We start from the raw sequence: 25,000 nt of genomic DNA, 5'->3' as shown, positions 1-25,000 counted from the left end.
TGATTCCCAGATAAAAAGCTAATACCATCTTACTGTTGCATCTCTCTCTCTCTCTCTCTCCAGTATGTATAGTACGGTATATATTTATATATATATATATATATATATATATATATATATATATATATTTATATATACACACATACGTACATACAATACACCTTCTAATTCCCCCAGTCTCTTCCCTCCTTCCGGCACCTTCCTCTCTCCTCCCTCCCTCCCTCCTTTCTCCCCTTTTCATAATCTCCCATCTTTTTCCTTCTCCCCTTCTGTCCTTTTTTTTTTTTTTATTTTTTTTTTTTTTTCTTGATGAGATTCCCATTTCTAATTGGATCAGTTTTGTTTATTTTTGTGCTTATAATCTTTTCTTTTTTTATTATTTCTGATTTTTTTTTTTCGTCTTGATTATTCCATCACTGACGTACTGGAGAGCGACACCTTCACGGGGTGGCACTGATATGGCCTGGTTGTGGAGCTTGGTTATACAAAGGTCACTCGTTTCTGGCGCTGGCGACGAGCCTACACTTGGTGGTTCTGTGTACCCTGGGTGGAGCAAAGCAGCTGAGCGTCCACCGGGAACCAAAGCTGTTCATATTTCCCTGCACCTTGCCATCGGGAAGGACCCTAGTCCCACCCTAGAGAGGCGCTGTGTACCACAAGGGGGCGTCGGTTCCCTACGCGGTATACTGTATGTATCGTACGTGTAGGACGGTTCCACCGAACCATCCGCTTACCTGTTGTCGACGGATCTGCTCGCCCGGAAATACTAGGGTTAAGCAACAACGGCAGCAATAAACATCCATCAGTGCCGTCCTTACCCCCGGAAATAGGATTGTGGGCTGAGGGAGAAGGGCAACCGGTCTGCAGTCCACCGGGTTCACGTCTAAATGAATCTTGGCTTATAATTACTCCTACTAATGCATAGTTACCTGTACCTCTAGCTCATCATAATATTCTTTCCTAACCCCATGTCTGCAAGTGTTGTACATCTTTGTTCATTCGTTACCCATATCCATCAACGAATATCCTCCTGCATCCCTCCTCCCTTAGTTCCTCCCTCCCTGTCTTTCATTCTTCCTTTCCTCCATCGATACTTCCCTTCCTCTTGGTATCTTCCCCCTCCCTCTCTCTTCTTTCATTCTTCACTCGGTCCCTTCCACCCCCTCATCTCTCTGGCTGTCTTCCCTTCCCTCTTCACTTTCTCCCTCTTTCTCTTCCCACTCTCCCTGTATCCTCTTCATTTCCTCCCCTTTTTAATCTCCCCTTTTCGTCTTGATAACTCTTGGCTTTCTCTCTCTCTCCCTCATCCCATCTCTTAGCTACGTTCCTTTCCTCCCTCCCGTCTTTCCTCCATGTCAGTGTCCATCCATCCTTCCCTCTCTCTTGATACCTCCTCCATCCCTCCCCTTCCTTCCCTCCCACTTGCTCCCATTCCTCAACATGATCTCTCTCTCTCTCTCTCTCTCTCTCTCTCTCTCTCTCTCTCTCTCTCTCTCTCTCTCCTCATCCATCCCTCCATCCCATCTTCTCCTTCCCTTCCTCCCTATAATATCTTCTCTCTCCCTCCCTCCCTATTCATATCTTCTTCCTCCCTCTCTCCATCTACCCTCCCTCTCCCATTCCTCAGCATCCCCCTCCCTCACCTCCTCCCTCTTCATATCTTCTCCCTCCCTCCCTCCCTCACCTCCTCCCTCTTCATATCTTCTCCCTCCCTCCCTCCCTCCATTCCTTCATAGTGGACCCTCCATATCTGACTTTTTCAAATGGCTTTAATTAAAATTCAATTAGGCTTTGGTCTGTGTGAAATGTGTGAAGCGTCTTAGGAAATGAGGGAGCCCGCTGGGGTAATGAAAACACCAGCCCATACCTCTCTCTTCTGATTTCTCTTCTTTCATTTCCTCTTGTTTTCTCATTTCCCTCTTTCATTTCTTCTGTTTTGTCATTTCCCTTGTTTCATTTCCTCTTTTTTTCTCATTTCCTTTTTTCATTGCTCTTTTTTCTCATTTCTTTTCTTTCATTTCCTCTTTGTTATCATTTCCCTTCTTTCATTTCCTCTTTTTTGTCATTTCCCTTCTTTCATTTCAATTTTTTCTCAGTCCCCTTCTCTCTTTTCTTTTTTTCTCAGCTCTCTTCTTTCATTTCCTCTTTTTTCTCTTTTCCTTCTTTCATTTCTCTTTTTTTTTTCTTATTTTCCTTCTTTCATTTTTATTTTTGCTTATTTCCCTTCTCGCGTTCCTCTTGTTTCTCAATTCCCTTCCTTCATTTCCTCTTTTTTCTCATTTCCCTTCTCTCATTTCTCATTTCTCTCCTCTCTTTTCTTTTTTTTCTCAATTCCCGTCTTTCATTTCTCTCTCATTTTTCGTTCTCATTGTTCCTTTGCCATGTGTATATCTCAATTTTTTTTTTCATTTTTCTCATTTAATTTATTTCACACGTTTCACTTTTTTCTCATTCTTTCTCATTTTCCTGTATTTCTCATCTCACTTCCATTTTTTTTCATTTTCTCATTTCATTTTTCCTTATTTCTCTTGTCTCATTTTTTTTTCATTTCTGTCATTCTGTCGTATCATTTCTCTCACTCTTTTCCCGCATTTCGTCGTCTCATTTCTTTTCCTCATTTCTCTTTGCCTCGCATCGCATTTTCTTTTCTTCTTTCGTCCCCCACCCCCTTTTCTTCTCCTTCTTTAGTTCCCTTTATTTTGGGGTAATGGAGACAGTTCCACGTTTCACCCTTACCTCATTTTTTCCCTCGCATTTCCTTTTTTTTTTCTCTTGATTATTTTCTCTTTCCCCCCTTGGCTTTTTCTCTACCTCCTCTCGTTGTCTATTTAAATCTTCTTTAAATATCTCTTATTGTCCCCTCTCTTCCCCAGAACTCCTTTTCCCCTCTCCTTGTATTTCTCTCTCTCTCTCTCTCTCTCTCTCTCTCTCTCTCTCTCTCTCTCTCTCTCTCTCACTCTCTCTCTCACCTCGTCCCCCTAGTCCTCTCCTCATGCCTCTCCTCACCTGCCCTCATTCTCAGGTCTCCCATCCTTCCCCGTCATTCCCCCTCTTCCCTGATTTTCCCCACAGTCTTCCCCATCGCCTCTCATTCCCCCATGGATCCCAGAAACAGATGATACAAATTATATCATTATTTTTATCACCATAATAAAACCAACTAGCGAGACCAGTTGATTTTTTTTTTTTTCCATATCCGTCTCTCAACTCGACTGCCGTACAATTCTAGGCTTTTTATTTTATTCTTTTCCTGGTACCGGCATGCAAATTTTATCCGTTTTGGGGGGGACCTCTCGTACTGAATTTTTTTTTTTTTATGCAAGGAAAGAAGGAACCAAAGACCAGGAGCCCGCAAACCGTTCCTTCCAAGGAAAAAGAAAAAAAAAAAAGCAATTTCGAAGTGGTGAAGAGCAGCGTTAACCCCATTAGAGTTGTGAGGCTTCATACTGTTCTCCTGGCAGCCATTTACTGCTTTTCTTGGTGCCCATATGATTAGTGGTCTTGTGAATTAGGGCTGTCCAATCTGATTTTGTCCATACTTAATATATGTCTGTCTGTCTGCCTGTCCATCTATGTATCTGTCTGTCTATCTGTCTTCCTGTGTATCTGTAAACCTATCTACCTGTACACACACACACACACACACACACACACTCACAGATGTGTAACTTTGCCATACAGGCCCATGTCCCACAGTAAATTACATGACTTCAGAATGTACTAAAATAAAATGTCACTTCCAGCAAAAGCAGTTATATAGACGAATTGTCTTACACCATCATCATCATCATCATCATCGTCGTCGTCGTCATCGTCATCATCATCGTCATGGTCATCATCATCATCATCATCATCATCATCATCGTCTCTTTAAGTTGGGTGTTTTGTGCGTTGGAATTTCATTATTGAAAAATTGGAGAGGCGATAATTATTTACCCAGCCAGGTGAGACACAGGTGAGCCAGGCAATTAGTGAAGAGGAGGAGGAGGAGGAGGAGGAGGAGGTGGTGTTGGTGGTGGTGGTGGTCGTGGTCGTTTTTCGTGGTCGTGGAGGAGAGGAGGAGGAGGAAGGAAGGAAAGAAGGAAGGAAGGAAGGAAAGGAAGAAAATGATCAGAAAACGAGGAGGAGGAGGAGGAGGAGGAGGAAAAGTAAAGAAGAAACTGAGGAGGAGGAGGAAGAAGAGGAAGAGGAAAGAGGAAAGGAAGAAGGGGCTTTGTCTGGTGCCTCTCGCTCGGTGATCTTCATAAGGCGGTGGGGCGGATTTTTTTACCCCCGTGTGTGTGGCTATGTCAGTCCTTTTTACTCCTTAATGAGAGAGAGAGAGAGAGAGAGAGAGAGAGAGAGAGAGAGAGAGAGAGAGAGAGAGAGAGAATTTCTGTCGAGGGTTGAGAAGAGTGGTAGATGTGTTGGGTAGAATGAATAAAGTAATTTTGTCTTCAGTTTCTTCTTGTTCCCTTCCCCATTAAACATTATGGAATATTTAACTACCGTGAGATAGTTGCAACACTTATTGAAAGTATGGAGTTTGTATATGTGAAACAAATTTAAAAGTAGTTTTGATTCAGAAAATAGATAATGCAGTATAATGAGAAAATTACTCAGAGAAGTGAGCAGAAAATGGGACGGGGGCCTAATTTAAAATAAATGTGAAGCAAATATTAGGATTATAATTTGCTCATGAATTAAAGTTTATATGATCAGTAGAAAAATATACAAAAAGGCAGAGTAAAAACCAAAAATCCGTGCAGTGAGCTCTAAAGACGACAGTACTAAATAAAGGAAAACAGTGTGAGATAATATTCCTAAATTAAAAAAAAAGAAGAAAAAAAGGCAGGAAAGAAGGAAGTGGGGAAAGAATACGAATGAAATTATAAGGAAAATAAGCATTAAAGGCGAGAGTTATAGTTAAACGAAGGCAGAATGGTCCCTAGAGATCATAAATAATCCCCATAAAAAAAATGGAAAAAAGAAAAATGTAGTTATGAAATCTGGCAAGCTGGGACCGCAGACTTTTTTACGCTTCCTTACTGCCTCCTTTTTTTCTTCTTTTTTTTTCCCTCTTATTTTTTATTTATTTATTTATTTTTTTGGAAGAGATTTGTCATAAGCAGCATCTCGTAACCGCATTATATAGCGAGTAGCCGGGGTTGTTGTTGTTGTTGTTGTTGTCATTATTTGTTACATTTTGTTAGGTTGGATGGTGAGGGTGAGGTGGAGGCAGTGCTATTGTAAGGGAAGCAGAGAGAGAGAGAGAGAGAACATCTACTTTATAGGGAAGTTTTTGTGGTCATCTGTTTTGCACCTTTCCCTCCAGTTCTCCCTCAACCCCCCCCCTCCCTCCTCTCTCTCTCTCTCTCTCTCTCTCTCTCTCTCTCTCTCTCTCTCTCTCTCTCTCTCTCTCTGAAATGTCAAATACGGTATATCACCAATTATTTCCCAAGCCACAACACATACTACCACTCAAACATTTATATTAGCATTTCACATTTACCACCACCACAATACCACTATCCCCAGTACCACCACCTTACCTATTAGTACAGTACTAGCACCATTACTACTACTACTACTACTACTGCTGCTACTACCACCACCACCACCACCACCACTACTACTACTACTACTACTACTACTACTACTACTACTACAACAACTACCACCACCACTACTACTACTACTACTACTACTACTACTACTGTTACCATTACTACTACTACTATTACTACTGCTATTATTACTACTACTATTACCATTACTACTACTACTACTACTACACTACGCTAAATTGTGGTGTTGGTGACTAAGAAAGCATTATGGAAAGGATGTAGAGTCGAGGTATTGTCTTAATTTGCTGTCTTATTGTCTTAGTGAGTATTGTTTTATTCTCTTATTCTGGTGGGAAACAGGCAGCGAAAGGACGAATATGTCTTCCTAGTTAAAATGAATGGAATTTAGCCACGACCACCGCCACCACGAACCCCCTTCATCACTGTCATCACCAACTCCCTTCACCACCACCACCAACAACAACAGCTCCCATCACCACCATCAGCTCCCTTCACCACAACCACCACCAACAACAACAACAACTCTCTTCACCATCACCATCACCTCCCTTCACTACAACCACCATTACCACCACCAGCCTCCATCATCACCACCATCAACTCCCTTCACCACCACCACCACCAACAACAACAACTTTCTTCACCGTCATCACCATCACCATCACCTCTCTTCACTACAACCACCATTACCACCACCAACCTCCATCATCATCACCATCAACTCCATTCACCACCACCACCACCACCAACCTCCATCACCACCACCACAGTAATACCCACAATACTTTTACCTAAAATATTCCTCCTCCCCTTTAATCCCACACTTATTTTAGCCTACCTTAAATCATCCTCCTACGCAATCCCACAATTCCACTCACATTACCATTACCTAAAATCTTCCTCTTACTTACTGCCATTACCTAAAATCTTCCTCATACTTAATCCCACAATACCCTCATCTAAAATCTTCCTCCTACTTAACCCCACACTACCAATACCTAAAATCTTCCTCCTGCTTAACCCCACACTACCAGTACTTAAAATCTTCCTCTTATTTAGCCCCACAATACCATTATCTCAAATCTTTCTCCTACCCCTCTTAATCCTGCTCTCCCAGGCTTGTATTAGGGTAAGGTCCAATATTCGGCGCACCCTGGAGGTATTGTTTATAGTACCTGTGTTCCCGCTACCTGACGACCCAGACTCGCCAGGTGTTCTCCTAATGAGCTCTTGGCGCCGTCTTGAGATGCTGAGCGCGCACTGTTGGGATATCCACGAGACGATGGGGAAATGAGAGCAACGCGTGCTTATCTTGTTCTTGGGGAGAATGTTGTAATAAAACTTCGTGTATTTAGTTAATTCTTCCGTACTTAATCAAGACTCCTATACCTCCCCCCTCGCCACCCAACATAATTCCAGCTTATGCTACCCATTTTTTTGTTTTATTTTGCGTTATTTTATATATATATATATATTTTTTTACTTTTTTATCCTCTACTTCCATGCCGTTGCTCACCTGACGTTTATTTTGGAGGATATTTCGAGGTAAATCTTCATTACACCCAAACCACTCATCCTTCTACTCTCATTTTCACAGGGTATACTTTCCCATCCCAGCCCCATCACCCACCAGATTTCCATCTCATCCCATCCATTCGTTTGCTCAACAAATGCACATTTCTTTACCCTCTTTTGATGGTTTGATTACGCGACGCATGTTACGCGATTAAAGAACATTTATTATTATTATTATTATTAGAAGTAGTAGTAGTAGTAGTAATAGTAGTAGTAGTAGTTTTTGTTGTTGTCTACCCCTGACATATTGATGAGGATGATTTGAGATTGGCTGTCACACATATTTTAATTATGCTGAGATCAGTATTATATAATGTGCAATTTAAACCTGTGTTCTGTGTAAAAAAAATAACCAGTCTCTTTGCCATCTTCACCGATTGGATACTCAGGGCGCTGCTTAGGCACGGTAAATATATATACGGTACCGGTAGTTTGGAGTTAGGTAAATATGCCGGTATATAGTTTGGAGTAGGTTAGTACGTGATAGTTACCTGTTATTCATTGTCTTTGTGAAAAATAACTCGAGACCAATTCTTACTTCTCTGGTACAGGAAGTTTCCCTTCTCAGGATAAACTGATAATGCCGTACGTAAAATGTAAACCAAAGTGCGTTATTAACCTCCTTAACAGCCTTTAGGTCTTAATAATTGGGGTCTTTCTTCATCAGATCCTTCTCAGTAATTAAGATTCTCCATTGCATCTTCGTTACTTCTTGATGCTGTGTGTTTTGGATAGGGGTGTATGAGTCTTTTGTGTCACTCTGTATCTGACCCCATCTCTCTCTCTCTCTCTCTCTCTCTCTCTCTCTCTCTCTCTCTCACTCACGATAAAAAAAAATCAGGACAAAATACTATAGATAACAAGAAGAAAGAAAGGGGGGTTGGGACAGGAAGGAAGGAAGCAGAGTGAGAGAAAGTGAGATAATAGGGAGAGCGGGGAGGAGGAGAAGGGGTCGACCGGGGTGGGACATGATGTATCGAGATTTAATGACTCCGCCGCCAGATTAGACCCTTTGAGAGTGAGAGAGAGAGAGAGAGAGAGAGAGAGAGAGAGAGAGAGAGACGACCTCCAGGTTCTTCGTAACCCTTCCTTTTCTGTCTTCCCTTCAATCTTTCCTCTCCTCATCCCACTTCTTTCCTGCATCTCTCTCTCTCTCTTTACTGACCTAGCCTATCATTACCACCTCCACTACCCTTTTCCTCGCTTCTCTCTCCTCCTCTCTGTTCTTCCTCTCTCTGTCTTTTCTCCCCTTCCCTCATCTTCTCTTTCTCAGCTCTCTCCCCATTTACCCAACTAATCGTGTATCTCTCAGTCTCTCCTGTTTCTCCTTTATTTCTCCTCTCTTTATCTCCTCTTCTCTTCGTTTCCCCATCCCTAACACCCTTTAGCCTCCCTTATTCTTCTCTTCCTTCGTGTTTTTATCTCTTCTACTTTCTTTAAATCCTTCCTTCTTATTTTGTCTTTTTCCCTCATCTTCCTGTCTTCTGTTTCTTTCACTCATCTTCCTCCCTTTTTCTTTCTTCATATTCCTCCTTTTTGTTCTCTTCTAATTTTCAACCATCTTCCTCTCTCTCCGTCTCCCCTCCTACCCCTGCCCCACCCCCCTCCCTCCACCTATCTCTCCTCCCCTCTCTCTTTCTCTCCCTCCCCTCCCTCCACCACTTAGCCACCCTCCCCTCTGATGATTCTCTACTCGCCTCTCCTGCTGGTTTAGTGTGCTTCTGGGGCCCGTCCGGGAATACCTCTCGCGGAGTTATAGGGTAGGTTAGGGTAGGGTTGGGTAGGGTAGGGTAAGGTAAGGTAGGGTTGGGTAGGGTAGGGTTGGGTTGGGTTGGATAGGGTAAGGTAGGTTAGGGTAGGGTAGGGTAGGGTTGTATTGTGTTGTGTTTTATTGGGTTGGGTAGGGTAGGGTAGGGTTGGGTTGGGTTGGGTTGGGTAAGGTAGGGTAAGGTAAGGTAGGTTAGGGTAGGGTAGGGTTGGGTTGGGTTGGATAAGGTAGGGTAAGGTAAGGTAGGTTAGGGTAGGGTTGGGTTGGGTAAGGTAGGGTAAGGTAAGGTAGGTTAGGGTAGGGTAGGGTTTTGTAGGTTAGCATTAGGTTAGGTCTGGTTTGATTTCATTGGGTTCAGTGACATTAGATTACACTAGATTCAATTAGCTTAGGTTACATTATATTAAGTTTGATTCGGTTATATTTTCCACGTTAATACCCTTCTTCTCTCACCCCTTCTAAAATCCCTGTCCCTTTCAGTATTAAGTTTCCACACCGTCATTCTTTTTCCTCTCCAACCCTTTTCCTTTTCCGTTCCCCTTCTCTCAAAAAACTTGGCCCTCTCCCCGACCCTCTTTCTTACTCATATCACCCTCTTTCGTTTCTGCGCCCTGTTTTCACTCCCAGTCATCTCAGAACTTTTGGCGTTACCCGAGTCCATTCGCTCACCCACACTCACACACGCACACATTCGCTCACACACGCACATATTCCACACACACACACACACACACACACACACACACACACACACACACACACACACACACACACACACACACACACACACACACACCACTTCCATCTTGCTTTATTCATCCATTTTCGCATACCTGTCGCACACACCCTTACACTTGCACCCCCAAGACTCAAATATACCTTTCTTATCCCACCATACTTTTTTTGCACCTGTTTCGCACCTTCACACACTCCTACCTGACCACCACCTGTCTCCGTATTGTTTTTTTTTTTTTTTTTTTTTTTTGGGGGGGGGGTCATATTTTCGTACATTTTGCACTGTGGTCCTTTTACCTTAACTTTGCATTGATTTTCGTCCTTTTGTAGTTTATTTTAGGTAGCTTGGTGGCAGGAGAAAACCGTACTACAATTTTACATCCTTTCCTTAGCACTTCTTCGTGACTAGCATCATAGTTTGGTGTCAGTCTTTTGTTACAGTAGCATGAAAGACAGAGGGATGATAATTTTCGAGCCAAGTTAGAGTACAAAGAGTAGCTGTATTATCTGTGGTCTTTCTGAAATTTTATGTAGTCAGATTTGAAAGTCCGGTTCACTTCCCCTTCCTCGTTTCCATTTCCAGATGCATACATGCTTGAGTGACACGTAGTAGACAGAGGTATACATTATCACTGTTAGATGGATGATAATAGACATCTTAAGTTACCTTTAAGTGACTATGGATCCATTCTCCTTTTCGGTACTTTCCTCCTCGTTCTCCTCTTCGACACTTTCCTCCTCCGCTTCGACACGTTTCTCCTCCTCCCTCCTGCTTGACGTTTCTCCTCTTTCCTCTTGTTTGACGTCTCTCTTCCTTTTCCTCCCATACGACGTTCCTCTCCCTCTTCTTCCTCTTTGAGACTGTCCTCCGTCTAGACATATTCGTCGTTCTTTTTCTCTCCTCTTAAACACTTTCCTAGCGCTCCTCTCCACCCATTTGACACATTTTTCTCCCTTGTCACATCCCTTCCTTTCCTCCTCCTCCTCCTCCTCTTTGTCACACTCCCTCCTCTTCTTTTCCTCCACTTTGTCACTCCCCCCCCCTCTTCTCTTCGTTGTTTGTCGCACACCTTGTTCTCCTCCCTTTTACACTCCCTTCTTTTTCTTTGCTGCACTCCCTCTTTTATCCCACTTTCTTATACTCTCTTCTCCGTCTTTCTCCTCCTCCTCTTTGACTTTCCTCTTCCTCTTTGACACATATTTCCCCTCCTTCTTTTTCTCCTCTGACACACTCCTCGTCCTCTTCCCTCTCCTCTGTCTTTTTCGTCCTCCTCTTCTTCCTCATCTTTGACACTCCTCTTCCTCTTTGACACATCTTTCCCCTCCTCTTCCTCCTCCTCCTCCTCCTCCTCGTCTTTCTCTTGTCCTGACAATGGTCCCGTTGCATCATGACGAGGGTAAACTTTTTTATCCCCGCCCCTTACAAGCAAATGCTGGCTTTTTACTCCCACTCAATTTACACGACCTCCCTTCCGTCTCTCTCTCTCTCTCTCTCTCTCTCTCTCTCTCTCTCTCTCTCTCTCTCTCTCTCTTTATTATTGTTATTATTTTCCATTTTCCTCTCCTTTCCGTCTCACGAACACTTCTTCCCTTTGTTTCTCTCTCTTTCCTTGCTTTTCGTCACTCTTATTCCTTACTCTTCTCTTCTTCCCTTTACATCCTTCTTTCCTCCCTAGTTTGTTTCCCTCTCCCTCCATCATTTTGTATCATTTTTTTTTCTTCTTTCCTCCTTCTTCCGTCACTTTCCTCTTGGATTCCCAGTTACCTCTTTCCATGGTTTCTCTTCCTTCCATCACTCTTATTTCCCCACCTCCTTTCTTTTCGTAATATATATATTTTTTCCATCTTTTCCCCCATGTTCTCATTTTTTTCCCTAGTACTCCCTTTTGTCTCTTTCTCATCCATTCTCCCTTTCTTCCCATCCCTCTGTTGCTTCCTCCTACGTCGCCCTTTTTTTTTTCCATCTTCCTTTTCCTGTTCTTTTTTTGTATTTTGTTCTCGTCCTTTCACTCTGTCTCCCTACTCCCTTTCTTTCTCCCTTCCCGTCATCTCCCGTCTTTTCGGTGTAGTTCCTTCGATCCTCTCTCCTCCCTTTTCATGGCTTTCTTTTCTCCCTTTCATCCTTTCCCTGCCGTTACTTCGTCCTCCGCTAATCTCCCTTTCTCTCTCTCTTATCATCCCTCTTCTTTATCTCATCACTGCTTATCTGTTCCGGCCTCCCATGAATCCCTCCCCATTTGCGCCTTCTCTTTCTCTCTCTCCCTTTTCTGTCTCTCTCCCACCCTCTCTCTCTCATTCTCTCTTTCCCATTACTTCCTCTCGCCCTGTATCCCTTGACTTCTCACCCACCCTCTCTTCCCCACCCTTTCTCACTCTTCCCCACCCTTTCTCACCCTTCCTCCCCAGTCTCTTCCTCTTTCCCATCACTCCCTCTTTCTTCTCGCTCTCTCACCCACTTTCTTTCACCCACTTTATCTCACACCCACCCACACTCCCCCACCCTCTCTCCCATCACTCCCTCTTCCTGGCCCTCTCCCACTTTCTCTCTCCCACTCTCCCATCACTGCTCTCCATCTCTGCTTTTTCTCTCCCCTCTCCCCGTCGAGCGAGGAGCCTGTGTGTGTGTACAAAAGGCCATTATGACCCGAGATGGGCGCTAGATGACTGCAAAACCCCTCGAGATGCTGACCTACACGCCCACAAAAACTGACAGCACCCAGAGAGAGAGAGAGAGAGAGAGAGAGGGAGAGTGTGTGTGTGTGTGTGTGTGTGTGTGTGTGTGTGTGTGTAGACTATACACACCTTACGGTCCCAACGAGGCGGTCTGGCCTTAAAACAATACTCAAGTCACAAAACTAGGAGAAAAAGATAGCACAGCAGAGAGAGAGAGAGAGAAGAGAAAATGTGGAGACGTTAATGACAAAGAGAGAGACAAGACAAAGAAGGATGGAGGAAGAAGGGGGGAAGGGATAAAATGCTGGAGGAGGAATAGTAAGGATGGAGGGAGAGGGAGGGGAGAAAAAGGTGGTAGAGAGTGAAGGGGATGGAGACAAAACAGAGGGTAGTGAAGACGAAGAGGAAGGGGGGAGAAGTAGGGGAAATCAGTGGGGAGGGAGACTTCAGACAGTAGGTGAGGGGGTGAGGGAGGGGAGGAAAGGAAGAGAAAGAGGAAGTGGAAGGAGGGGTAAAGGAAGAGGGAAGAGGAAGAGCAGGGAGGGGTAAAGGAAGAGGGAAGAGGGAGGGGGGAAAAGGAAGAGGAGAGAGGGGTAGAGGAAGAGAGAAGAGGAAGAGGAGGGAGGGGTAGAGGAAGAGAGAAGAGGAAGAGGAGGGAGGGAGAGAGATCTAGTTGGATATTGTATGCATGAAGGATAAACGCACGAGTAAAGGAGAATAAGATGAGGATAGGAAGAGAGACTGGAAGGAGGAGAAAGAAAAAGCTAAAAGAGGGAGAACAAGTGAGGAGGAAGGGAGAGGGAGGAAGAGGGAAATGGGAAGGAAGGAGAGGGAGATCGAGAAAGCAGGTGTAGAGAGACAAGACATAAAGAGGAGTAAGAAGGGGAGAGGAAAAAAGAGGACAAGGGGATAGGAAGGAAGAGGACGAGGGGAGAGGAAGAAAGAGGACAAGGGGAGGGAGAAAGAGCTAGAAGAGGGACAATAGGTGAAGGGGGGAGGGGGTGGGGAGGCGGAGGGAAGGGGAGGAGGGGGGGGAGATGTCTTGAAAGAGGTGGGTGTTCCCCGGAGACTTCTGGGAGAGACGGCTGCGTTCTTGAGGTCCGACAAGAAAAGAGAGTGAGTGGACTGGAGAGAGAGAGAGAGAGGAGAGAGAGAGAATCTTGACGTTCCTTTTTTGTCACTTTTTTCACCATCCTTTGTCCTGTGTACAACCTAAATCTCTCTCTCTCTCTCTCTCTCTCTCTCCCTCCCTCCCTCCCTCCATCATCACAAGCGGGGACTGTCTTACTTTGCCACCCCTTCCTCGGTCTCCATCTCCTTCGCTGAGGATAATTTGATCAGACATCCAGACGCTTCATCCCTCGGCCGGAGAGTTTAAGCCAGAGTTTCATTAGAGAGAGAGAGAGAGAGAGAGAGAGAGAGAGAGAGTTGAAATTGTAGATGATCAGTATGCTTATAATTGAGGTTTTATTTTGTTTATTTATTTATCAATCTATCTATCGTTTTACTTATCTATCAGGCTGTTAGAGTGTTTATTTATCTCGCTGTCTGTCTGTGTGTCTATCTGTCTGTTTGCCCGTGTGTCAGTCTCTATCTATCAGCTGGTATCTATTTTATGTATCTATTTGGCTCTGTTTATCTATCTACTTCTCGGTATATCTATTGCTAACTCATCACCCACTGCCTCCCTGTTGTGGCTAATAGCATAGGGTGTAATCCAAATCGTCCTCCATCATGTACTCCTCTGCTTCGTGTCTCCATCTTGCTGTCTGTCTTGCTCCTTGTTATATCTTACCCCTCACACCTTCCCTTCACTCCAAGACTCCATTCACTCCAGGCCTCCCTCCTTCCACTCCAGGCCTCCCTCTTTCCACTCCAAGCCTCCCTCCCTCCACTTCAAGCCTCTCTCCCTCCACTTCAAGCCTTCCTCACTCCTTCTACTCCAAGCCTTCCTCCCTCCTTCCACTCCAAGCCTTCCTCACTCCTTCCACTCCATGCCTCCCTCCCTCCACTCCAAGCCTCCCTCCCTCCACTCCAAGCTTTCCTCACTCCACTCCAAGCCTCCTTCCCTCCATCCCAAGCCTCCCTCCTTCCACTCCATTTCAAGTCTCCCTCCCTCAACTCCAAGCCTCCCTCACTCCACTCCCAGCCTCCCTCCTTCACTCCAAGCCTCTCTCCATCCACTCCAAGCCTCTCTCCCTCATGTACTCCCTGACATTTTCCTCCCACCTCCTCCTCCATCACCTCCCTCCATCACACTTCTCCATCACTCCCTTTCGCCTAGCCAAGCCCCCCTTCCTCATGTACGCCTTCAGGTTATCACGTCCGTCTTGGTCGTCGTCTCCTACCTTGTACCTGGGTTCGTATTCTCGTCGGGTAAGGAAGCACCCTAACACTTCTTCCGTAGCGATTTATTTTGGGGGGATATGGGTGGTGCGTACCCTTTTTTACGTTATTGATTTGTTTTTGGATATGGCTGGGTAATATTCTTTTCTCACGGTATTTATGCAGCGTATGACGATATTAGAGGGACTTATGTAACACAGAATTGGGCAGTAAGGTGTAATAAACAAAATAAATCGCTCAGGAAAAAGTGTTAGGGAGCTTCATCAACTGAAAAGAATACAGGCCTTGGTTTGTTTGCGTTCTCTTTCTTTAGTTTTCGTTCTTTTCATTATGTTCAGAGTGCTACATGTAATTGTTAAAAAGGGTAATTTATTCTGGTTTTATTTGATAGTAAAGAGACGTGCTTGTGGCTTGGTTTAGTGAAGTATTATTGTTTGCTTTATAGGTTTCAAGTACGTAGTGTTTATGTGTGTGTGTGTTTGTGTGTATGAGAGAGAGAGAGAGAGAGAGAGAGAGAGAGAGAGAGAATCACAGACGAGGAGAGGAGAGAGAGGTCGGTAGTTCCCGGTAGTTTGACATCCTTGGAGACCTGGCAGCTACGTCTAATCCGGTGATCCAATTTCAGGGTGAATAGTCAGTTAGCGCCCTGATTACCTGGTTGTTCTTGCCATTACAGGTGCAGGGAGAGAGAGAGAGAGAGACAGAGAACGAGAGACAGACAGACAGACAGACAGAGTGGAAGTGGAGGAGGATGGAAGAGAGAGAGAGAGAGAGAGAGAGGAAGTGGAGGAGGATGGAATAGAGAGAGAGAGAGACAGAGGAGACAGACAGACAGACAGAGTGGAAGTGGAGGAGGATGGAAGAGAGAGAGAGAGAGAGAGAGAGAGAGGAAGTGGAGGAGGATGGAAGAGAGAGAGAGAGAGAGAGAGACAGACAGACAGACAGAGTGGAAGTGGAGGAGGATGGGAGAGAGAGAGAGAGAGAGAGAGGTGGAGGGGAGGTCACGGGAACAGGGAAAGAATGTGGAGGAGAGAGAGAGAGGGGGGGGAGGATAGGTAGTTGGGAAAAGAGCGCAGTAGTCAGAACGGGTGGAGATGTGAGAAAGTGGAAGGGCGATGTGGAGGAGTGGAAGAAGGAGGTGGAGAGTATAGAGTAGTTGAATTGGAGGCGAAAGTGATGTGGAAGATTAGAAGAAAGAAATCAGAGAACTCAGTAGAAATAGAAGCAGATGAGAGATGGAAGAAACAAGTGGAAGAGTGGAGAAAAGACGGGGGATTGGGAGATTGCAAGAGAAGTGGAGGCAGAGAAGATGTGGAAGGAAAGTGGAAAAAGGAAAGAGAGACAGAGAGAAGCAGAAGTGGAGGCAGAAGAGAGGTGGAAGGGACATGTGGAAGAAATGGTGGAAACTGAGGGATAGGACTGGAAGTGGAGGGAGAGGAGAGGTGGAAGGAAGAGTGGAAGCAAGAGGGGAAATTGCTAAGAGATGTGAAAGAGTATAGTGGAGAGAATTGAGATGGGAGAATTATAGAGAGAGAGGAGAGGAAGAAGGTAGGATGGAAGAAATGGAAGGGAAAGTGGAAGGAAAATATATGGAGGTAGAGAAGGGAAGAAAAATAAAAAGGGAAAGGTAGATGGAAGAGACGAGGAGTGATGTTAATGGTTAAGGCCTTGATTTCATTTATTATTATTATTATTATTATTATTATTACCGGTATTATTATTATTATTCTAGCAGGTGTAGAGCGGCGGTCGCCACAATAAGAGGAGGAAGAGTAGATAGATAGATAGATAGATAGATGGATGGATGGATAAGAGAGAGAGAGAGAGAGAGAGCCATGAGCTGAATAATTGGTCGTGACTCCCTCAAGCGTTGAAGCAAACACCTTGGAACAGGAAAAATGACTCGGAGTTTGAGAGAGAGAGAGGACTGAGAGAAGGGTAGTTAGAGAAAGCTGCTCCCATCAGTCCTCTCTCTCTCTCTCTCTCTCTTTGATGGGGGGAGGTGTTAATTGAGGTGACTGAGGTGGTCTGTGGGATGGCCAGGGGGGGGGGAGTACAAGAGGCGCCGCTGGCCTTTTGTCGTTGAGAGAGAGAGAGAGAGAGAGAGAGAGGAGCTAGAAAAATCTTAGGAGGAAGAGAAGGCAGCTAGGGTCAGATATATTAGGGAGGGGGATGGGGGATAATGAGGGGGGATTAAAATTATACACCAACCCCTGTATCCCCCCATCTTTTGCACCCCACTTGTCTCCCCCTCTCTACCCATCCCTCCCCTAACCCACCTCTTCCTCTAATCCCTCCTCTTCCTCCAATTCCTCCTCCCATTCTACCCATCCTCCTTCTGACCCTCCCCCCCCATTCTACCCATCCTTCCTCAAAATCCCCCCTTCCATTCTACCCATTCTTCCTCTAAACCCTCCCCCCCTCCCATTCTGCCCATCACCCTCCCTATCCGGCCCTCCCTTTATCCTAGCCATTCCTCTATCCATCCCTTCTCCACCATTCCACCCCTTCCTTCCTCTTCGTCTCCCTCCCTCATTCCCTCCCTCTCTCAGTCGCTACCGTTTCTCTTCCCCTTCCCCTTCTCCCCTCGCCCTCTCCCCCTCCCCTACTTCCCCTCCTACATATGCCTCTTCATATGCCCACAATTATTCCCTCTCTCTCTGTCCCTTACACCTCCCCACGTCCCCTTCTCCCCACTCCCCAGTTAGGAGCAGATATTAAGGGTTGGGGAGATGATCATAGTCCCTTTCCCTTTTGTCCCCTCTCCTCCCCACCTCCACCTAGGCTCTTGTCGCTCCCTAACACCTTATCCTGTACGATTTATTTTTCTTATTACACCTTACTCCGTATTGCACAAATCCGTCTAATATCGACATACTCTTAGCAGATAACGTACACAGGGTTATTAACCAGCCATACCAAGAAAATAAATCGCCATGGAGAAGGTGCTAGGGGCCTGACGAAAATGTGTCCCTCTTCCACACGATTCCCTGGTCTATCGTGAATCCTTGGGGATGGCCTGGTTTACCCCGGCCTATCCCTACCTAGGACTTAAATAGGAACCTTGACTGTAAATTTGACAGTTGCGAGTCGGTGATTGGTTAATATTGACATTTCCATAAACCGAATGTCTCTTACTAGCCTTGTGTAGCCGATAGATATTATTATTATTATTATTTTTTTAATTCCTTCTACACACTGCCCCTTCACTCACTGTATGTCACCACTCTGGCCCCCCCCTCTCCTCTACCCATCCTCTCCCTCCCCCCCTTCCCTCCTCCCTTCTCCCCCCCTCCGTCCCCCCCCTGCCCCTCCAGCTTAATTAAACCATCATGGGGTGTTGGGGGCAGTTTTAGCCAGCCTGTTTCTCTCCCCCTCCCCCCTCCCCCCATCCCACTCCTTGCTCTAAACGGTTTAAGTTTGGTGGTCTTGTTATTTCTCTCTCTCTCTCCTCTCTCTCTCTCTCTCTCTCTCTAATATAGGCAACAAGGGAAATATATGTGACCTTAATCTACTCTTTACCTACTATTTTTTTTAGCTTATTTTTTTCCCCAGGATAAGAGAAAGACCAGAATTTAAGCCTGAATGTGTTTGAGTTTTTTTTTTTTTTAATGTAAATTTGAGAACGTCATTTATTGTGTTGTCCATTTTTGGTTTTACTTTTTTGGGGGTGTGCATGGGGGTGGGATGCTGTAATTGAATGTGTGTGTGTGTGTGTGTGTGTGTGTGTGTGTGTGTGTGTGTGTGTGTGTGTGTGTGTGAACTGGTGTATATGTATGTGTATCTGTGTCTGTATGTGCGTGTCTATATTGTGTGTGTATGTGTGTGTGTGCGTGTGTGTGTGTGTGTGTGTTTGAATTAGTGTATATGTCTCTGTATGTGTGTCCGTCTGTACGTGTCTGTATTGTGTGTGTGTGTTTGAATTAGTGTATATGTCTGTGTATGTGTGTCTGTATGTGCGTGTCTATAGTGTGTGTGTGTGTGTGTGTGTGTGTGTGTGTGTGTGTGTGTGTGTTGTAGGTATTTTAAGACAAGAATCGGGATATATGGAAGCTAGGAAAGGACAGGCGTCAAATTTCTGCTTTTCCTTACGCTCCCCCCCCCTTTTTTTTTTACCCCCTCCTTCCTCCCATCCCCATTTGCCAACTCTCCTCCCCCCCTTGTCCTCCCCTAGTTCTTACCCCGTTCAACCCTCCCCTCCCCCTATTCCCCGCCTTCTCCCCGCTATTCCCCCTCCCCTTCCCAGTTTTTCGCCTCGCCTTCCACTACCGTACTTTCTTGCGTCCCTTTCCTCCCCACTAGTTCCTTTGGTCCTCCCCTCTCCCCACTTCCATCTTTCTGTCTTAAGTTTCCCCTTCCGTACCCCTATTCTTTCCCCTCCCCTCCCCTCCCCTCCCCTCTGACAACTTTCCCTTTCCCTTCTTCCCATCCCATCCTCACTGTTGTTTTCCCTCCTCTTCTCTTTTCTCTCCTCGTCTGTTCTCCCCTCCCCTCTCCTCTTATTCCCCCCCGCCTTTTTCTCTCTACCTCTTACACCCCAACTCCCATTTTCCCTTCTGTTCTCCTCATCTTTTACTGTCCTTTTTTTCCCCTCTCTTCCCTTCCCTTCCCCTCCCTTCCCTCCAGCATTCCCGTTCACCCCCTCTTCTTCTTTTCCCCCATTCCCCTCCCTCCCTTAATCTTCCCTATTCTTCTCCCTCCCTCACTCTTCCTCTATTCCCCTCCTTCCCTTGCACTTTCCCCATTATCCTCTCTCCCATACTCATTCCCCATTCCCCTCCCTCCCTTACTCTTCCCCATTCCCCTCCCTCCCTTACTCTTCCCCACCCCCCTCCCTCCCTTACTCTTCCCCCTCTCCCTCCCTCCCTTACTCTCCCCCATCCTCCTCCTTCCCTTACTCTCCCCCATCCTCCTTTCTCCCCTTCAAGGTTTCATCATTGGAGTTTATGCACTGTGTTAGGTTAATCCCCACCCAGTCCCTTCCCCTCCCCCTACCCGTTTTTCGTTCCCTCCCCTCTTTCGTTCCCTCCCTCCCTCCCCCTCTCCTCTCCACCTATCCCACTTCCTCCACATATCCCTCCTCTGTTACCTCCACCTCCCTATCACCCTCCCTCCGCCTCGCCCATCCCATCCCCTCTCTCCACCTCCCTCTTCTCCTCTCATCCCCTTTCTCCTCCCCATCTCTGCTCTCTCACGTACACCATTTTTTCGTCATCCTTTCTCTCTCCTTCCCTGCATCCCCTCACCCCCATACCCTTCCCTCCCTTCCCATTTTCTCTCCTTCCCCTCACCTACTTTCCCATCCTCCCTCTCTCTCTCCGTCTCCTCTCCCTCTCCCCATTTTCCCTCTCCCACCCTCTCCCCATCTCCTCCTCCTATCCCTCTCCCCATTTTCCCTCTCCCCTCCCCCTCCCCATATCGTCGTCCCCTTCATCTCCCCATCTCCTCCTCCCCTCCCTCTCCCCTTTCTCCCCATTCTTAGCACTTCCCAATAATTTTATTTGCATTCCATCATTTTTTCCCTTCTATTCTCTTCCTTCTTTGTTCCCCCGTCACCCTCCCTCGTCACATCCTCCCCTTCTCCCCCCTCTTCCTCCTCTTTCCCCTCCTCTTCTCTCTTTCTTCCCCCGTCCCTTCTCTTACGTCCTTTCTCTTCCTCTAGCCCTTCCCCTCTTCTCTCTCTCTCTCTCTCTCTCGTATTCTTCTTTACCTTTTCCTCAATTCCCCCCCCCCTCTGTGCACGACAATACGGAGAGAGAAAGAGAGAGAGAGAGAGAGAATCAAAGGGAGGAGGGAGGAAAGGGAGAGAAAAATGTGAGGGCCTGGAGGGAGGAGTCCTAGGCCATAACCTGGCTACTTAACACAGCTGTCGTCTTCATCACCTCTCTCTCTCTCTCTCTCTCTCTCTCTCTCTCTCTCAAATTTTCTTTCCCTCATTCTTCCTCGTCTCTTCCCTGCGCCGCCTCCTTCTTTCCCCCCTTTTCTTTTCATTTTCCTTCTATCCCATTTTCCTTTTGTATTTTTCTTATCACCCCTTTTCCGTTTTCTTCTCTCCATCCTTCCACCTTCTCTCCATCCTTCCTTCCTTCTCTCCATCCTTCCTTCCTTCTCTCCATTCTTCCCTCTTCTGTCCATCCTTCCATCTTCTCTCCATCTTTCCATCATCTCTCCATCTTTCCATCTTTTCTCCATCTTTCCATCTTCTCTCCATCTTTCCATCATCTCTCCATCTTTCCATCTTTTCTCCATCGTTCCATCATTTCTCCATCTTTCCATCTTTTCTCCATCGTCCCATCTTCTCTCCATCCTTCCACCTTCTCTCCATCATTATCCACACTGCACCACCATTAACCCCTTCAGTACGATGACGCCATGTTCATTTTAATCCTAGCTACTTTCAGACGATTTTATTCAGCTCAGGAGACGCTTTTCAAACCATAACACCACCAGTGCTATACTCTTTTCACTCTACCTTGGCCTAAAATTGCCATCCCTCCATCTTGAACGCTGTGTTGTAGCAATAGATTAACACTAGAATATGATGCTGGTCACGAAGAAGCGCCACAGGGAAGGATGTAGAGCCATAGCATTGTCTACTTCCGCCATTGAGGTATTTGAAGTAAGCTACAAAAGGATGAACATTTGAGCCAAGTTAAATTGAGTGTACTATAGGTGGGATGCTCTCCTGTACAGTAAGATCAGAAATGTAATGGAATATAATAACAATTGCGTTGTCGTAGTGAAAGAGTTAAGACTACTACCACAGTCTTCAATAATAATAATAATAATAATAATAATAATAATAATGATAATAATAATAATAAAAATCGTCGGGCCATCAAGCGTCAGATATAATTGAGAATTTTTTTTCGCTGCGTCTGGTGCTCGTTTAGACATTTTATTTAGTCAACACTAGACCATTTCCTTCAGCTGAGAGAAACCCTAGCAATCAGAGGCTTTAATAATCTGTCTTGAGCATCATTTCATCTTCGTAAACCTTGGAATTTATGTTTAGGCTTCCACCAGACGATTATGCCCAGATGAGAGAAATAGCAGAGAAAGGGATGAGCTCCTTCACTGGTACAGGCCTCCCGCTTTGATGAGGAAAATCGTCTGGAAGGAGAGGGTTTAAATTAGGCCTTCAGTGGTTGGGATAATTTTAGGTCCCCCTTGTATTCTTCCTTCCTCTTTCCCTCCATCATTGTCTTAAACTTTTCTTGTTTTTCTGCTCTCTTCCTTTCCCTTTTTCCCCTCTCTCATCCTCTTCCTTTCTCATCTTACCTCCTTCCTTCTCACTCCCCGTCTCCTTTCCTCCTCCTCCTTCTCCTCCTCCTCCTCCTCCTCCTTCTCCTCTTCCATCATTCTGTCTTTCCCCTTGCATTCTTCCTCCCTCCTTCCCAATTCCTTCGCCTTTCATCCTCCCTCCCTTCTTCCCCTCTCTCCGGCCCTCCCTCCTCAATTCCTTGGCCTTTCATCCTTCATACCTCCCTCCCCTCCTCCTCCTCCTTCCCTCCCTCTCTACCATCTTGCTTCCCTCCTTCTCTCCCTCCCTCCCTCCTTCCTTCCACGTCACCTCTCGTAATTGGGAAGAACAAGAGAGTGAGTTGACGCAGCCCTCCCTTCCCTCCCTCCCTCCCTCCCTCGTCTCCCTTTCTCTTACCTTGTTGCACCACACAATCTCCCTTTCTTCCCCTTTGCTGAGCCTCATCTGTCTTCCTTCCCTCCATTCTCCTTATTTTCTTACTCCCATCGTCCCTCCTCCTTTCCCTCTATTCATCCTTTTTTGGCCTTGTTGCACCACATAATCTTCCTTTTTTTTTTTTTCTCCCTTTCTCCGTCTACCTTACTTCCCTCCTTTTCCTTCCTCTCCCTTTCTTTTTCCTTGTTGCACCCACACAGTATCTCTTTCTCATTTTTCTCTCTCTTCTTCCTCCCTTCTTTCCTTCTCGTCCTCCTTCCTCGTCTCCCATTTTCACCCTGCCTTCCCTTCTCCCTTCCTTCTTCTCCCTTTACCTTGTTGCCTCACACGATTTCATTTTCTCCCTCATCTCCTTTCCTTCAGTCTTTCATCTCTTTTTCTATTTCTCTTTTTCTGTCTCCCTCTCTGTCTCCTTTACTCCCTTCTGCTCCCTTTCTCTGATATGTTGCACCAGCCACCCCTTCTCCTTTTTTTCTCTCCTTTATTTGTTCCCTCCCTCCCTGTCTCCCTCCCTCCCCTTCTTTCCTCTATGCCCTCCCTCCCCTTTCTCATTATCCTGTTGCACCCTGTTTCTCTCTCTCTCTCTCTCTTTCTCGGACCTGTTTTCCTATTCTTTTAGTATATTATTCTCTTCTCTCCCCCTACCATGCAGCTATCATCATCATCATCATCATCATCATCATCATCATATTTCCACTCATCCTTCCCTCTCCATCCTCTCTCCCTCTCTTCATTCCCCTTTTTATTTCTCTTCTTCCTCATACTCCTCCCCTCTCCCTCTTCTTTATCTCTCCTCTCCCCTTTTTCATTCACCCCTTTCACACAGTCTCTCACCCTTTCTTCACTTCTTCAGTCGCCCCTCCCTCTATTCCCTCCCTTTATTTTCCCTCTCTCTTCTGTTTTATTTCCTCATTTGCCCCATCCCTCTTTGGTATGTAACCCTTTTTTTGCGAGACGCTAATATATATACAGAAATTCGTTCAGGTAAAATACAAAAAAAAATGAATAAACGTTTTGAATAATGATAAAAGCAACCTTGAGTGAATGCCACAAAGTACCCGTTTTACTCTAACTTGCCCCCAAATTGCCATGTCTCCATCGTCAATGCTGAGTCGTAACAAGAAGTGAAAACAGGAAGATGGTAATAGTCACGATGAAGTGCTCTGGAAGGGATGCAGAGTCATAGCAATACTTTATATAGCCACTGAGCTTTGTGGAATGGGTTGGAAGAGGACAAAATTCTGTGCCAAGTTAACGTGAAGAGAGTACACCAAAATTTGATAGAAGAAATAAGGGGTAATTTACACACTCGTTTCCAAAGCATATTATTGACTTGATTATACTCCGTTTACTTTAACTTGGCTCAGCGTTTCTTCTTTCTGCAGCTTATTTCACGCAGTGCAGTGGCAGAGAAAAACAGTGCTACGACTCTACATCCTTTCCATGGTACTTCTTCGTGACTAGCACCATATTCTAGTGCTAAGCTATTGTTACAACTCAGCGTTCAAGATGGAGAGATGCCAATTTTAGGCCAAGTTAGAGCAAAAAGAATATATATATATATTTAGCATACTTGACATTTATCGTATAGGTTGATAAATTTGTATGGAGGCAGCAAAAAAAAAAAATAAAAAAAAAAAAATAATAATACTCAGCAATCTTTCTTGTAGTATAGGCTATATGGCTTTATATATATTTTTTTTTACTGCACCCACTTGACACTTTAAGGCCTTCATTCGCGTAAGTAAAGGAAGCTCCCTAACACCTCTTCCTAAGCGATTTATTTTGGTTATACGTTACTGTGGTCTTTTGTGTTGCTTGCATCGTTATAATATCGCCATACTCCCCATAAGTAAGGTGCAAATTATATTAAGTAACTGGATTCAAAAATAAATCGCTTAGGAAAAGGTGCTAGGGAGTCTCTTTAACCGAGGAGCATAAGGGCCTAAGGATATGATCGACATTCTTCCCCTTGAAGGATCATATCGAGGAGCATACCAATCTCTCTCTCTCTCTCACACACACACACACACACACACACACACACACACACACACACACCTATTACCCCCACAAACCCTTTTCCATCCACCCACCCTCTCTCTCTGTCACCCCTCCCCCCAATGTGTTGTCGCACCCTATCAGAAAAGCCCCCTACCTCCTCCCTAGTGTGTCGCACCCTGTCGCACCTTATCAGAAAAGCCCCCTACCTCCTCCCCAGTGTGTCGCACCCTGTCGCACCCTATCAGAAAAGCCTCATACCTTCCCCCAATGTGTCGCACCCTATCAGAAAAGTCCCCTACCTCCCCCCCAATGTGTCGAACCCTGTCGCACCCTATCAGAAAAGCCCCCCCCCCAATGTGTCGCACCCTATCAGAAAAGCCCCCTGCACCCCCCCCCCATTGTGCAGGAGCTTCGTAATATATTCGGCCAAACGCCAAGATTCAATTAAAGCCGCTCCAGTGCAAATACAAGGCAGTGTCGAGAAGGGAACCAAGGAGGCCGCCCTTCTCCCGAGTTGACTTGGAGTTTACGGCCCGGTGACGTGGGAGGGGAGGGGTGAGGGAGGAGATGGGGGAGGAGCAGAGGGGTGAGGGAGGGGTTGGCAGAGGGAGGGAAAGGGAGGAGGGGTTGGGC

This window comes from Coenobita brevimanus, chromosome 63 (assembly GCF_032717465.1).
Source record: "Coenobita brevimanus isolate Jiangsu-jjx chromosome 63, ASM3271746v2, whole genome shotgun sequence".
Classification (NCBI taxonomy): Eukaryota; Metazoa; Arthropoda; class Malacostraca; order Decapoda; family Coenobitidae; genus Coenobita; species Coenobita brevimanus.
This window is presented reverse-complemented; position numbering follows the sequence as displayed.